The following is a 14,122-nucleotide window of genomic DNA, read 5'->3' as shown; positions in this document are numbered from 1 at the left end:
TTTAGAGGAAATGGAAAATCTGTTCTCAGACAACAGCCAACCTGATCACCTCACTGAATTCTGGCCAAAATCTTCCTCTCTCCCTAATCCTGCAATCAGCACAGATGATCTCAATAACTAGACCCATTGACACTGTGCTCTCTAGTCTCTACTACCTCATATGCAAGGACCCTCCCCTCTATTTCACTGGAGCCATCCACCACCCAGCCAAACATTCCAACCCTCTACTACCATATGCTCAGCTTCAGTTTCCTTCTTGAGATCTCTTTCATTGTGATCAACCATTTGGGCTTCATCAGAAGTTGCATTTCATGTCCCCACGTCCTTACCTTCCGAATTTCCAAAGGTCATCACTGTGATAATACACTTTCCATGACACTGGACTCTAGACTTATTTTCTCATCCTCCTTTTGTCCTTCCACTTCCACCCAAACCCCAGCCTCAGGTTTTGCCTTCTGAGGCTGTCTGTATCCACAGTGGAGCACCTGGACACTGGAGGAAGTCACACACAGGCAGCGAGTGTCATTCAACACTCATGAGTACCAACAGCAAACGAGTGCTCAGTAATGCAGGCGGTCCCACCACATTTCTCTCACCAACACATTCCCTCACCCTCCTCCACTGTTATTTCACTTTCAAGCCTCTACAGCCCAGCTGACATCCATGCTGCCACCCACACTCTCAGATGACTTTGCCACCTAAAAGAGAAGTGGAAGCCATCATGCAGAGCAACTTCCTGTTGTCAACTGCCTAGCATCTGTGCCAGCCTTCATCCTCTTCCCTCCTGTTGCATCGTGTTCCCTCCTCGCATCTAAACAGCTCCACTCAGCCTTGAGATTCCACTGCATCCTACCTTCTCTGGTTCACAGGAACAAATGTCCCTTTTGTCCCTTATTTAATTAACTTCTTCTTTTCAACCAGATCCTTCCCATGGGCACTTCTAATATTCAAGTCCTGCTTCAAAGCACTCCGGCTCTACCTCACATGTGTCTAGCTACCTCCCTGTATTTCTTCTTCTCTTCAGAAGAAAAAAAAATAAAACAATTTTGTTGTCCTTGGGTGTCTCCATTTTTTCCCCTCCTATTCATTTTTGACTGATCCTAACCTGGCATGACCCCATGACTCTCTGAAACAGCTCCAGTTCTGGTCAATAATGACCTCTTGTTGCCCAATTTAAAAGATTTTTTTCCCATTTTTCAAATATTTTCTACCTTAAAAGTACAAGCAATATTTTCAGTTCCTCCCTGAAACAACCCTTACCTTAGCCTCCACCAACATTTTCCTTCCTGTGGTCACAGCTCCCTTGTCTTTATAAACTTATCCTCCTCCCTATTCTTTGGGAGTCAGACTCCTCTATGCCTGAGCCTAGGTTCCCTTACCTTTTCACTCTAGACAGAGGATCAAAAGCCCAATTATCTGTAGGGGCAAGCAAATAGTACAATTCAACGACACAAAGTTGACTCTCATTTTCCTCTCAAATCCTCAATTTAAAAAAACAGAATCAGCAGGATTATTGACAACAGAACCTGGGCATCAGGTAAGGTGACAAAAGAGGGTAGTATGAGTTACAACAGAAAGGCAGCAACACTCCTACTAGAACAACAATTAATTACTTAACTCTAGCCAAAAAAATCCTCATTTTTATGTGAAAACTCACAATTGGTAAATGTTGGCAATTGCTTCATTAAAATTCTTTCTAGTGCAAGTAAAAGAACTCTGGTTCAAACTGGGTTACACCAAAAGGGGATTTACTGGCTTCTTTAACTGAAGGGCCTAGAGTTGCGGCTCAGCACAGAGTTTAATCAAGGTGATCAGGATCAGTTCTCTATCTGGGTTCTACTTCCTTGTCCCCATTCTCAGATAAGTTCTATCTCCCATGTTGTGACAGTTGCTGTTCCTCCAGTCCACATCCTGATAGCTTTAAGCAGAAACCAAAAAATTTTCTCTTTCTGGAGCTCCCCATACTCTCAAAATTCTCATTGGGCCAACATTGTTTATAAGCCCACTGTTGAACCCAGTGACTTGGGGTGGGGGTGATCAGGCAGCCCTGGGTCACCTACTTCATTTGCAACCAAAGTGGAACTTTGCCTGAGGCATAAGGTCTGAGACTGGAGGAGAAAGAATTTCTCAAAAGAAAACTAGGGTGCTGCTACCAAAAGAGAAAATATATTCTGGGCAGCTAAAAAGCCATAAACATAAGCTACAGCAACTCATTCAAATATTTTTAAAACATTACACAGGCCAAATAAAACAGGTTTTCTGGCTGAAGGTGGCTTGTCAACCTCTAGTTCTAAGCCTCCTTGTTTCCTAGGTGATCCCACCCAAGATCGGACTTTCATCTATCATATCTTCACCAAATATGCCACATTTTTATCTCTGACTCACAAATTCAACTGCCTCCTCAACATCTTCACTTGGATGCTTCAAACTCATCTCAAATTCAAATTGTCCAAAATAAAATTCAGATCTTCCCATCCTCCCACCTCCTACCCTAAGCTGGCCTTCCTCAGAGTTCTTATTGCAAGGGGAGAGGGAAAGAGGGGATTAAATTCTCTCTACGTTAAATTCTCTCTGGAAAAGCAGTTTAAATCAGGAGTCACAAAACAAAATCCTAACCTGAACACTGGCACTACCTGTCACCAAAAAGTATTTTAAGACTTCAGCAAGGAAATTGGAAACGTTTGACAGAATACCAAGGAGGCAAATGACTATTTCCCTTATAAACAAGTGGGGACCATTAAGATATTCGCTTCTATAATTATTAACTATGGTTTCAACTTGGTGAAATTACATCCTACCGAGTGTAATATGAAATGAGGAGGCATTTTACTATGACTGTATCAAGATCTATAGACAGGAATTTTTTTCTACCCTTTGGAATAGGACCTATACTACTCAGGTATTGTTTAAAAATAAAATTAAAAAAAATCTTTCAGAAAGTCAATTGTAAAACTCCATTGAAATTCTTTTGTTACTTTAAATATTCAAGAAAGATATTTGGAATCTTAATTCATGTAACTTTGTGATTTCCATTTTCCATTTCTTTCCAATTTATTTTTAAGATACATGAAGTTTCACCATGACAAATTCAAACGAGAGAAAGATTGTCAAGAGATGTGCAAAGGTACTTTTGCTTGTTTGTCAGAAGAGCAACAGTTTACTAGCAAACATATTATATCATTTAATACTGACAACAACCTGGAGATTGGCAAACCTTACCCTATTTCAGCAAACCTAAGAAATCACTTGCTGTAAGATGCACCATTATTTTATGCACCACTACATTAGGGGAGAAAACCATCACAAATTAAAAAAAAACAGACAATGCACTGTGAAACACATACTGTTGGCACACACCTGTAATCCTTCCTGGTTACTGAGGAAGCTAAGAAGGAGGATCATAAGTTCAAGTCCAGCCTTGGCAATTAAGGAGACTCTGTCTTGAAATTAAAAAACAAACAAAAAAGTCTTATTTTCAGATATGTTAAAATGTAAAACAAACAAAATTATGTATGTCTCAGAATCTGTGAAAAACATTATCCAAAGCCTCCCTTCACAGAAAAGGAACCAGAGGCTCATCCTTTTACCCAAAGTTAAAGTTAATAAATTTGAAGAATAGATCTGAATCTATGGAATCTGCATTCTAATCCATCTCACCCCAGTCCAGCTCCAAGGTCCGCATGGTTTCTAGAGTGCCTTCTGGGCCCCAGAAGCTTTTCTGATATAAAGGTGGGAAAGGAAAATCATAACTGAGTCAATTCGGTAAATGCTTTTAAACCGTCACGGATTTTAAGACTAAGATAATTTAGAACTTGACTTTTCTCCAACTCCTAGACGGACTAGAAATATCACTAGCACAAATACTCCACCAGGTGTGTAAGAAAAGTATCATTAAGTTCACTGCTAATTCAGTAGGGGGAGGGCTGACACAAAAACTTACAGAGTTGACTATTAATTCTGAATGAGGGTCACAAGATGATTTGTACTTATGAGGTGCCATTACCAGGCCTCTTGTCAAGGGACAAGTTTCTTCTGCAATAAACAATGTCCATTTAATGATTTTTTGTTGTTGTTGTTTCTTTGTTTCAAAAATACTCATTTGGAAAGGCGCTATGTTATACCTAATTACTACATAAATTAATGCAAAGCAAATGCATAAGGCTAATAGTTCTAATCAGTCTATGCAGAAGGCCTTTTGAGTTCAACATCCAACATTCATTAAAAAGAAAATCTGTTGCAAAAGCCAAGAAATTTACTGTATGGAATCTGAACCAGACTGATAGGCCTAATTCACAACAAGGCTCTTTTTATTTAAAGCTAATTGGTAATAAGTACATGTGAGATATTTAGTAATGAAAATAATATTCCCTTTGTTTTTTCAAATGTTCCTTTTTCCTAGTCCTTCATAGCTGGCACTGGAGGAGAAACAATCCAGCAAATTCTCAGTGGCATCTCCTGTTGGGTCTGCCTTTGTCAAAGGCACATCAAATGTAATATTGTAAGTCCTCATGATGCTGGCAGTCTGTCTAATCAATGGGTATACAGGTGAAAGATGTGCAGGTGGTAGTTTACTTATAAGTATTCTTAGTAATTGAGCAACTTACTAAAATGTTTTGACATCATGTCCAAGCAGCAATGGATGTAGAATTAAGAGACCTACTACAGCCAGTTTCTCAATATGACCTTGATCAAGTCACATCTCTGAACTTGTTTCCTTACTTGTTGTCTACCCAGGGCTACCTCCCACAAAAGAAATTAAGGCCAAAGAAAATCATTTGTAAGCCGCAAATCCCTACACAAAGTAATGAATCATTAGGACTACTAGCAAAAAGCCCTGTTGCTTAGAATATCCAAATGACTTCCTTTTGGGGTTCCTTAAGATGAAGCCACAGGACTCTTTCCAAAATGCAAATCCAATCGCTCCATTCCCAGGCTAAGACTCCTTACTGCTAGGATTAATCCTCAACAGTTAGGTTGGTAGATAAGTGCCTGAGAAACTGGCTCCTCTGCAGCCTCCTCTCTGGCTTCACTTTTCAAAGACCACTACAAAGGCTGCACTCTGATCCCATTCTCTTCCACACTTCTTTGCCCCTGCATTTTTTTTTCTTTTTTACAGAGTTTATGGCTGTGGTTATCCTACCACACTCAGGATATCTCAGACTGCTATTAAAGCACTTCAATGTTATCAAAAGGCTTTGAACTTCTGCAGGGAAAGCAGAGCCAATGTCTTAGTCTCATCACTAGTGTAAAGCCCAATCTACAGCAATTCAATAAATGTTCCTGCAGTTACAGGCAAGGGAAGGCTTTATTTGCACACCACTAGGTAATGGTGCCATGCAGAAAATCCCAAGGAAAAGCTTTCAAATGAAAAAAGGCTTAGAGGCCCTAACAAATATACCATTGGTCTGTATCACTTATCCAAGTCCCTAAAAGCCAGAATTTTTGCCATTTTAGAAAGGTAATATGGTACGTACACCTTTTGCTCCTAGCAAGGACTAAGTCAGCACCCCATACTCAAACACAGTGCTACAGGCAAACTTAAAAATAATATCACTAAATGAGATAAGTACACGGCTCTTTCACACCCCTTTTCTTTTTGGCTGAGGAAGTCACTACAGCAGGACTGACTCATGTTTAGGCAGCAAATAAAAAAAGTAATCACACACTCCAAAAGCAATAGGTTATAAAGTACTCCAAGAAGATGGGGTTCAGAAGCACAGAGAAATGGTCACCAACATTGGCAATTACAGTAACTTCTTGGAACATTAAAACAAAATAGTTTATAAAATTTCTAGGACTTAGTACTGAAGAACCAGGTGAGAAAAGAAGTGAGACACAGAGAGGAAAAAAATGAATAAATGAAGAACGAATGACTACGTGCATGCATGTGTACAAAAACATTATTAGAACTAACTCCCATCACCGTTATCTAAATGGCACATACAAATAAGGGCACTCATAAACTAAAATGAGCTATCACAGACCAACCTGACTTGCTTCCATATCAAAATAGAACTAGCAGGAGGGGAGGGGATATGGAGGCAGGAAAGATGGTGGAATGATATGAACATCATTACCCTGTGTATGATTGCACGTATGGTGTGATGCTACATTGTGCACAACTAGAGAAATGAAAAGTTGTGCTGCAACTGTGTACAATGAATCAAAATGCATTCTGCTGTCATATATACCTAGTTTATAAATAAATAAATAAAATAGAACCAGCAATGCAAAGATATACAAATATATTATTTTAAACAGCCAGAAAGATTCCTGTGTGATGCCTCATGTGAAAAAAAAATATTTTAAAATCATGTTCTAGCAGATTGAAAATTTTTCCTAAGAAACTGGTAGGTGTTCTCCTTTCTGAAAACAAGCATAGCACTACCTAACTAGGAAGAGGAAAGAGAATACAAAATTCTACTTCCAATGAATCCCAACACCTAGACACCCCATTCATGGCTTTTCATGAATCTACATGGGAGAATTCTGTCTCTGAACATGTATGATAGGCATTACATGGTTCTATCACACACTACAAGCAATAACATCAATAGCTACCATTCACTCTACTGAACCCTCACTGCATACAAATCAGGGAGCTAAGTGCTTTGAAAGTCTTAACGTATCCTCACATTAATAACAGAACCTACCTCATAAGGTTATCATCCTAATTTACATACAAGGAATGGATCTTTCCATTAAGAAACAGAACTTTAAACAGGAAAGTCAAATGACTAAAACATCTCTTGCCATTTACTTGGTTTCTACTCTGGGGAAAAAAAGAAAAAGGAAACAGCTTGGCTCATGCTCATTCTCCATAATCCACACTTTCATCCTGTTATACATCTTCTTCTGTAAGCACGTAGCAGAAGCAACTCTCTTGTCCACACTTAAAGCCTCCCCCTGTAACCTAGCTACATGTGTTCTCCAACCCCACCACCAGTCCTTGAGTGGGTCTCACCTATCCATCCCCTTTTGGATACTAAGTCACATACCAGGCACCATGCAGAGGATCCAGGATGTGCAAATCACAGTCTCATTCCCCAGATTTTCAGTTTGGACATGTAAGCCAATAATCATACTTGAGAATAAAGTGTGTGCGCCACAGGATTAGCACTGTTCAATTCTATCCTGGGCGGAAGTTCAATGCTCACAATGACCAAAGAGTGGAGACCCTTGGCTGGGTCTGAAGAATGATAAAACAGTAGTAAGGTAGATGAGGAGGTTACTTTAAGGCTTCCAGAATCCTGTCAAATGGCCATGGGGAGATGAAGCTGAGAAAGAGGAATGGAGCCTGTCCAAAACTGGAATAGGAAAGGTGAACAGCCCCAATCCCCAACATCCAGTCCTCCCTGCCTATCTGATCACAGTACCCAGGACAGCATCCTTCTCTACTGGATGGGGAGAAGCCAGATGGGTTGCCAAGGTGATCCTGAACTCACAAGGAAAGTCTAGTCACTGCCTTTCCAGCACAGTTTAACTCTGCACATGGGACTCTTATTCTTACCACTCTTAATTCTTTTTAGGAAGCTGATATCTGCCAAACCAATTGTGGCTCTAAGACCTACATTTGAGGATAAGACACCATTCCCAAGGGTTCTTCATCCTAAAGTGTGGTATAGAAAACAACACACTTGCTGAGCTTGGCAAGGGAGCAGGAGAACTGATTTTAAGCATACTGCTTTTCACAGGAGAGAGCTAGATCACAGATCACATTACATACAGCTCCATAGCCACCTAAACACCGGCGGAATCAAGACCCACACAGCTGCTGGGGCCTCCTCCCTCCCGCTAGGCTATGGTCTAAGTGCAGCTGACTCACAAACTCCCACCTCCTCCTTAAAAGAAAGAACAAAATCCTGTTGCTGCCTAACATGCTCTTTACTTTTAATTAAGGAGAATTGAAATTAACTGTTATGAGAATTTCCTGACACCCTAGATGACAATTAATTAGACACATCCTGATTTCCTACACAAATTCAGAATGAAAAATTGCAAGTTCAAGGACTCACCCCTCGTAAAGACCAAGCTGACAGAGAAAGAACAGTACATTTCAACACAAATTCAATCTCCTCCTGTTGGAAGTTTGACCAAAACAGACATTAAATATTGGTACACGTCCATATTATGTAGTCATACATACAAATAACACTGCCAGGATCAATAAATATTATTTATAGAGCTATAAATTTTTATATTACATTCAGAACAGGATAAAACCATTGTTTAGTTTTCCTCTTGTACTGAACTAATTAAAGTTCTGGTTATTATAAAGCAAGGAAACAACATCTCAGAGAGAGTGACCTGAAATTGATTGGATTTTATAATGAAGAATCTTAGAAACATTTTAAAATTCTAGAAAATCAAAACGAGCTGAAGAACGAAAAGACAGCAGTTGAGTCCTTAGTTTACTAATGAGTCCTGGTAGAACTGTCTAGTCTTGGTTTCCTCCTCTCTGAAATAGAGATAGGCAGAAAGAAGGGAGGCTGGAGAAAGAGAAACAAAAGGGTTAACTGGATATATAAAACCTTTCCTGCTCAAAAACATCAGGCTTCACACACCAAATAAATCTTTCCAAAAAGAGACAAATTACTTTTTTCAGTAAAAAAAAAAAAAAAAAAAAGCTTTTTTAAAACCAAGGTGAAAAATAAAGATAGAGGGCAATAAATCTGCTTTAGTCATCTTAGTACAAGCTTCTATCTTTATGCAAATGTCAGTTCATTAAATAAAATGACTAAGTGATACAAAATATTTCGAAACATACCTATGTGTATCTCCCAAGCCATTTTTTTACTTAGCTCTATACATCTTAATACACAGGACATACAAGGATATTTGGCATGTGCTATTATTTCCCATCATCTCTAGTCACTTTTAGAGAGTAACCTATTTATCATTAACATGCTTAGGCCAACGGAGCAGCACAATAGAGTGAAATATCTCAAGGTCACTCTAGATCCTAACAAAGAACCTGCTTCCAACTAAGTGATGAAATGGACAATGGTATGTATCACTGAGTTCAAGAGAATGTGAAGAATACACATTTATGTGAATAAATACAATGCACGCTTGTTGTTGTCATTTTGTTTTGTTCTTTTGAGACAGGCCTTCGCTAAGTTGCCCAGGCTGGCCTTGAACTCGCCACCCTCTTGTCTCTGCCTCCTGAGTAGCTGGAATTACAGTTACACCACCACACCCAGCTTAGAATAAATACAGTGCTAAAGACAGAAATGCACTATCATTCCAGAATATCTGAAGTGACAGAGAAATGATGGAGAGGGAGAAAAATAAACAGGACTGATATGTAGAAACTGTGAGGACAATAAAGGCGAATTAGAGGAAAACAGACCAACCACAGGCAAATCATTTTGAACAAGGTCCCTACCACATGAAAGCATTCTGGCAGTGCTGTGGGAGCAGACCAAGGTTAGGGAATCCTTTGTCCTCGGCACACTCTAACCCTGGGGACCTAAAATCTGAACACTCCAAGACCTGAAATCTAAAACAATCTTGATTTAAAAAAAAAAAAAAAAACTGGATCTCACTTCCCTTTCACTCACCTCTCCCTTAGCCTTCAGAGTGACATCAGCTAAAACTCACCCAAGTGGCTCACTTACAGAAGGATTATAAGTAAGAAACCACAAATATTTATAAATGTAAAATAAGTAATGATCTTTACTGCATTTGGGCAAAAAAGGGAATACAGACATTACTTATGTATGCATTTACCTGTGCAGGAGAGCTACCTCATCTGCCAAGAGCCAACTGTCATCCTGTGGCCTGTGCCCTCTGAGCAACAGCGCCCACTAGTGGTGGGGAGGACTACAGGGGCAAGGAAGCCCAGACTGACAGACTCCAGGTAAAACCCTTCACATTTCATAAAGTTACCAAAGGGAACCCTCCAAGCCACCACAGAAGGCCGGTCTACAGATGGAGACACTAAGGATCAAAAAGACTTGAGTCTACTAGGAATGAAAAAATAAAGATTCCAAGTGCTGAGAGGTTCAAACTGAGTTGAAACTGCTCCCTGAAATGGAAGGCACATCTCTCTATGGCTAATTGCCTCTGGGACTGGACACCCACCGTGGCGTTTTTCTCCAACCACACTAACTGACACACAACGGCTTTGCCCCCAAGCCCATGGGGTATCTTTCTATAGAAACCCCTCCTGCTCAAAACATTCAACAACAGTACTACCATAGGTTTCCCTGTGAGGGTATACACTTAAATGAGAAAAGTACCCTATCAAAATCAAACAGCCTCTGGTCAACCTGGGGAGACACACCAACGTCCATGGAATAGCACCACATCACGAAATCACAACAAGCTCGAAACCAGAGAGCCATCTCTGGTGCCTCCTTCCCTCTCACCCCTTACTTCCAACCCACCTACCACATCCAGTCACTCTTTCTCTCCATTTTACCATCCTGATCAGGCCATCATCATTTTTTCCTAAACTATTCGACAAGTTTCTAAACTGACCCATTCATATCTCCTCTTGGACCCACTACAATCCATGCATCCATTCACTGTATTGCAACCAAAGTGAAACGTGTCAATTTGACCACTTCAAATTATGACAGGAACGCTATGACTCTCAAGAAAAGACTCTCCTTCATACCCATTATCCTCCACTCCCAGCCACAGAGGTCTGCTCATGTTCCTTCATTCATACCAAGGTCCCTTCCACCACAGGGCCTTTGCATATTCTGCCACTCCTGTTAAGTCATCTCCTCCCTCTTGAACTCCTACTTTTCTTTCAGATCTCAGCTCAACATTACCTCTAGGAAAACCACCTATATTTCCCTGACTAGGCCAAAGTTCCTCAAACATGCACTGACAAGGAGCACTTACAAAAACGATCATGTAACAGTCTGTGTAATTATTTATGTATATCTGTATACAGTTCCTTTTTTAAAGGAACTATAAAAACAGAAATCTGGCCTGGCTTTGCTCACTGTGGAAATTGGTCATAAACAATAGGCATTTTTGCTGAGTGAACTAAATGACAGACAAAAATCTAATACAAAAAAAATTTAAAAGTACCTCAAGAAAGATGCGGATTAAATACCCCTACAGGAGTTGATATTGATTGATTGACTGATTGATTGAAGTTCTAGGGATTGAACCCAGGGCCTCTTCCACTGAGCTACATCCCCAGCCCCCTGCAGGATTTTAAACCAGACTTCTTGCCCTATACATGAGGTGCTTCCTGGGACTCTTCCCCCAGCCTGGCACTGTGACATGGCACCAAGTGCACAAGGTGAGGAGAACTATAATATCCTTATCTGTCCTTCCTCCTCTTCCAAGTTGGGACGTGAAATAGACTAGAAAAGAAGTGGGGCTGTACATGTAGGATTGACCCTATGTTTACACTTGATAAAGGCAGGAGGAAGAGGTCCTGGGATTACTCACAAACCTACTAAGAGAGCTGTTCCAAGTAAAATTGCTGCTTAGAACCTTCTAGAATTTCACAATACCCTCTCTCTCCATGAAAGCCTTACCAGGACATAGGGAATTACCTTTCCCTCCCCCCCTTTTAAATGTCAACGGAAATCTTTCTTCTTCTTCAAAAGCTTGTTTCTTCTCAAAATCTACCATGATTAATTTCCCTATTCCTTGCTGGGTACATTCTAAATGCAAGAGTTACTCATAGTGACATACTTCCTATTAGTAAGTGTCTAATCTTCCCTCTTTTGATATCCAATTTGTCAGGGATAGCTCCAGATTCTGAGAACACTCTCCACTGCTCACTGCTTCCACGGAGTACAGGGTGGTAGTCAGGAACTTGAATTTGGGAGTCACATGATGGTCTGTAACACTCTAGGACCAAAGAACAACCCCTCTGAGCCTTGACTTCTGATTCTGTAAAAAGAGGCTAATTAGAGCACATAAATGAAAGAATCAAAAGAACCCACAAAGTGTCCTTAGCAAAGTGCCAAGCATACCATATGTGTGCAACTATTTCCTATTAACACAATTAACACTACATTGAGGAAAATTCATTTTGACTGGACTGAGTTCCTTATTCCCAAACCAAGAGGCTTATTAAAAGTTTAGAAAACTTCTCAGGAAAAAGAACCATAGACAGAGTACCTGTAAGGTAGCACGGCCGATCTACAGGGAGACAGTGTGTGTACCGTACCTCTGCCAAAGCCGCCGGAGGGACCTGACCTACATCCTGGTTACCTGTTCAGGAACTAGTCATTAGTTACACCTACTCAAAAAATAAGGACAGGGGCGGTCCTTTACTACTTCCAACACAATGCATAGCCTGTGTTTACTCAGGGCACCGTAAAATTCAAAACACCAAGTGCTATTTACACGTAACTTTCTTTTGGCAGGAGGTGAGTAATAAGTCAGAATGTCCACCAGCCAAGTCCAACCTGACAGGCACAGTCAGCGCTCATGTACAGGATAATATAATCTGATAGGGCAAAGAGTTTAGATGACCTCACCAGGTACTCACAGCCACGGGTTCTGCTCCTCCTAAGTAACCCCCAGCTCTTCACACTTGTTCTGGAATCTTGCACAGGAATTAAATGTGGCATGAAAATGACTATCTTATTGGGGAAGTTTCCATAAAAGTGTCCTTGCATTTTTTTTTCTTTTCTAAGGTGTCTCACTTTATCCAGTGAAAATGAATGAAATAAAAAGCTAATCTGATTGTAATGCATTCCACTATTGCTATGTATGTAAGAAATTTTTTTAAAAAGTTAAAAAAAAAAAGCTAATCTGCAGAGGAAATGGGGGTATCTGGCACCCAGCACCCAGTACTCTGCTCTGACCACCAATGCTGTTTAGGATTAAAGGTGCTTATAATAGAGGAACCACCATTTGACTAAGCTCTTCTATTGCAGAGCCTGGAGAGACGTTCAGAGACTCCTTAGCCACCACTTTCAGCCAGAAAAACAGGCTGTAGCTCTGCACCTTATGGACTTGGCATTTAGACAATATTCTCAGACTCAGTGAAGAAGGTCAGCCCCCTGGAGTCCCCGATCCAGGCAGGGAGAGAAGAGTTCAGCATGGTCAAGGGTCCTTACTTGTCTGTACTGGTCCCTTCCCATCTTAGAAGCACAAGGTCCATAGCTGTGTGAAAGCAATCTGTCCATGGCATTCTTTTCATGAGTAATTTCTGAAAGTCTTTACTACATACCAGTGACATTAACCCCCTGTGTCTCGGGGAAAAGTAATGGGCGATTTGCTTTGAAGATAGGAACAGCAATGCTCTGCCTCTATCATCAGATTTTATATAACTACCCATTTAGAAAAAGACGATTTTCTACACAGAATACAATTTCCAACAGTGACATTATCAACATCACCTGAAGGATTTTCTGGGTGGCTATTTGCCAGTCAGGAACAAAAAGAAGCAAATGCAGCAAGACTAACAAGTCGGCCCATGAATTGGTGGGATGCTGAAACACTATAAGGAGCACCCACAAACGACAGAGCCCAGGAATCGTGTCTGGGGAAGAAGGAATGTTTCCTGAAGCTGGATGCAGGTCATGGAGGACTGTTCCACTGGGAGCCCCAGCCAGCACTGGTCCGGAGAGTTCTGGAGCTCTGTAGCAGGACAACATGGAAACCAGACTTCACTTCTGACTGCCACAGAGTTTGGCAACTCCTTTAACATTTTTCAGAGAGACAGTGTTATAGTTTGGATCTTAAATGTTCCCCAAAAAGCTCATGTGTTGAAGGGTTGGTACCCCACTGATGGAACTATTGAGAAATTTTAGGACACAGGTCCTAGTTGGAGCAAATTAGGTCACTGGAGTAATGCCGTGGAAGGGTCCAGTAGGATCCCAGGCTCTTCCTTTCTCTTTTTGTCTTCTTGGCCCTCAGGAAGTGAGTAGCTTTGCTCCACCAGGACCTCTCCGCCATGTTGTTCTGGCTCAAAGCAATGGAGCCAAGCAGCCATGGACTGAAACCTCTGAAACCATGGGCCAAAATAAATCCTTCCTCCTGTAAAGTCACTTATCACAGGTATTTTGTCACATTGATGGAATGAGTGCTGACTAACAAAGGCAAGAATGGGGATAAGGAACAGGTGATAACTTCTAGGTCCGATTCCTTAATCATGTTCTCTTTCTTTTTATGAACTTCTAACTTTTCATCA

The 14,122-nt window shown here is 40.7% G+C and overlaps 1 protein-coding gene across 3 annotated transcripts in view; it reads right to left on the bottom strand.

Moving 5' to 3' along the window:
• Positions 1-14,122, bottom strand: part of Stxbp6 (syntaxin binding protein 6) — a 239,635-nt gene that overhangs the window by 212,189 nt on the left and 13,324 nt on the right. The window contains exon 2 of one of the 3 annotated variants that reach the window (XM_078050276.1): positions 3,358-3,440. The exons of the other annotated variants lie outside the window; for them this stretch is intronic. The gene's annotated coding sequence lies outside the window, so the exon portion shown is untranslated. The remainder of the gene's footprint in view (positions 1-3,357; positions 3,441-14,122) is intronic. 3 annotated transcript variants of the gene reach the window in all.

The sequence above is a fragment of the Ictidomys tridecemlineatus genome, chromosome 5 (assembly GCF_052094955.1).
Source record: "Ictidomys tridecemlineatus isolate mIctTri1 chromosome 5, mIctTri1.hap1, whole genome shotgun sequence".
Taxonomy (NCBI): domain Eukaryota; kingdom Metazoa; phylum Chordata; class Mammalia; order Rodentia; family Sciuridae; genus Ictidomys; species Ictidomys tridecemlineatus.
This window is presented reverse-complemented; position numbering and strand designations above follow the sequence as displayed.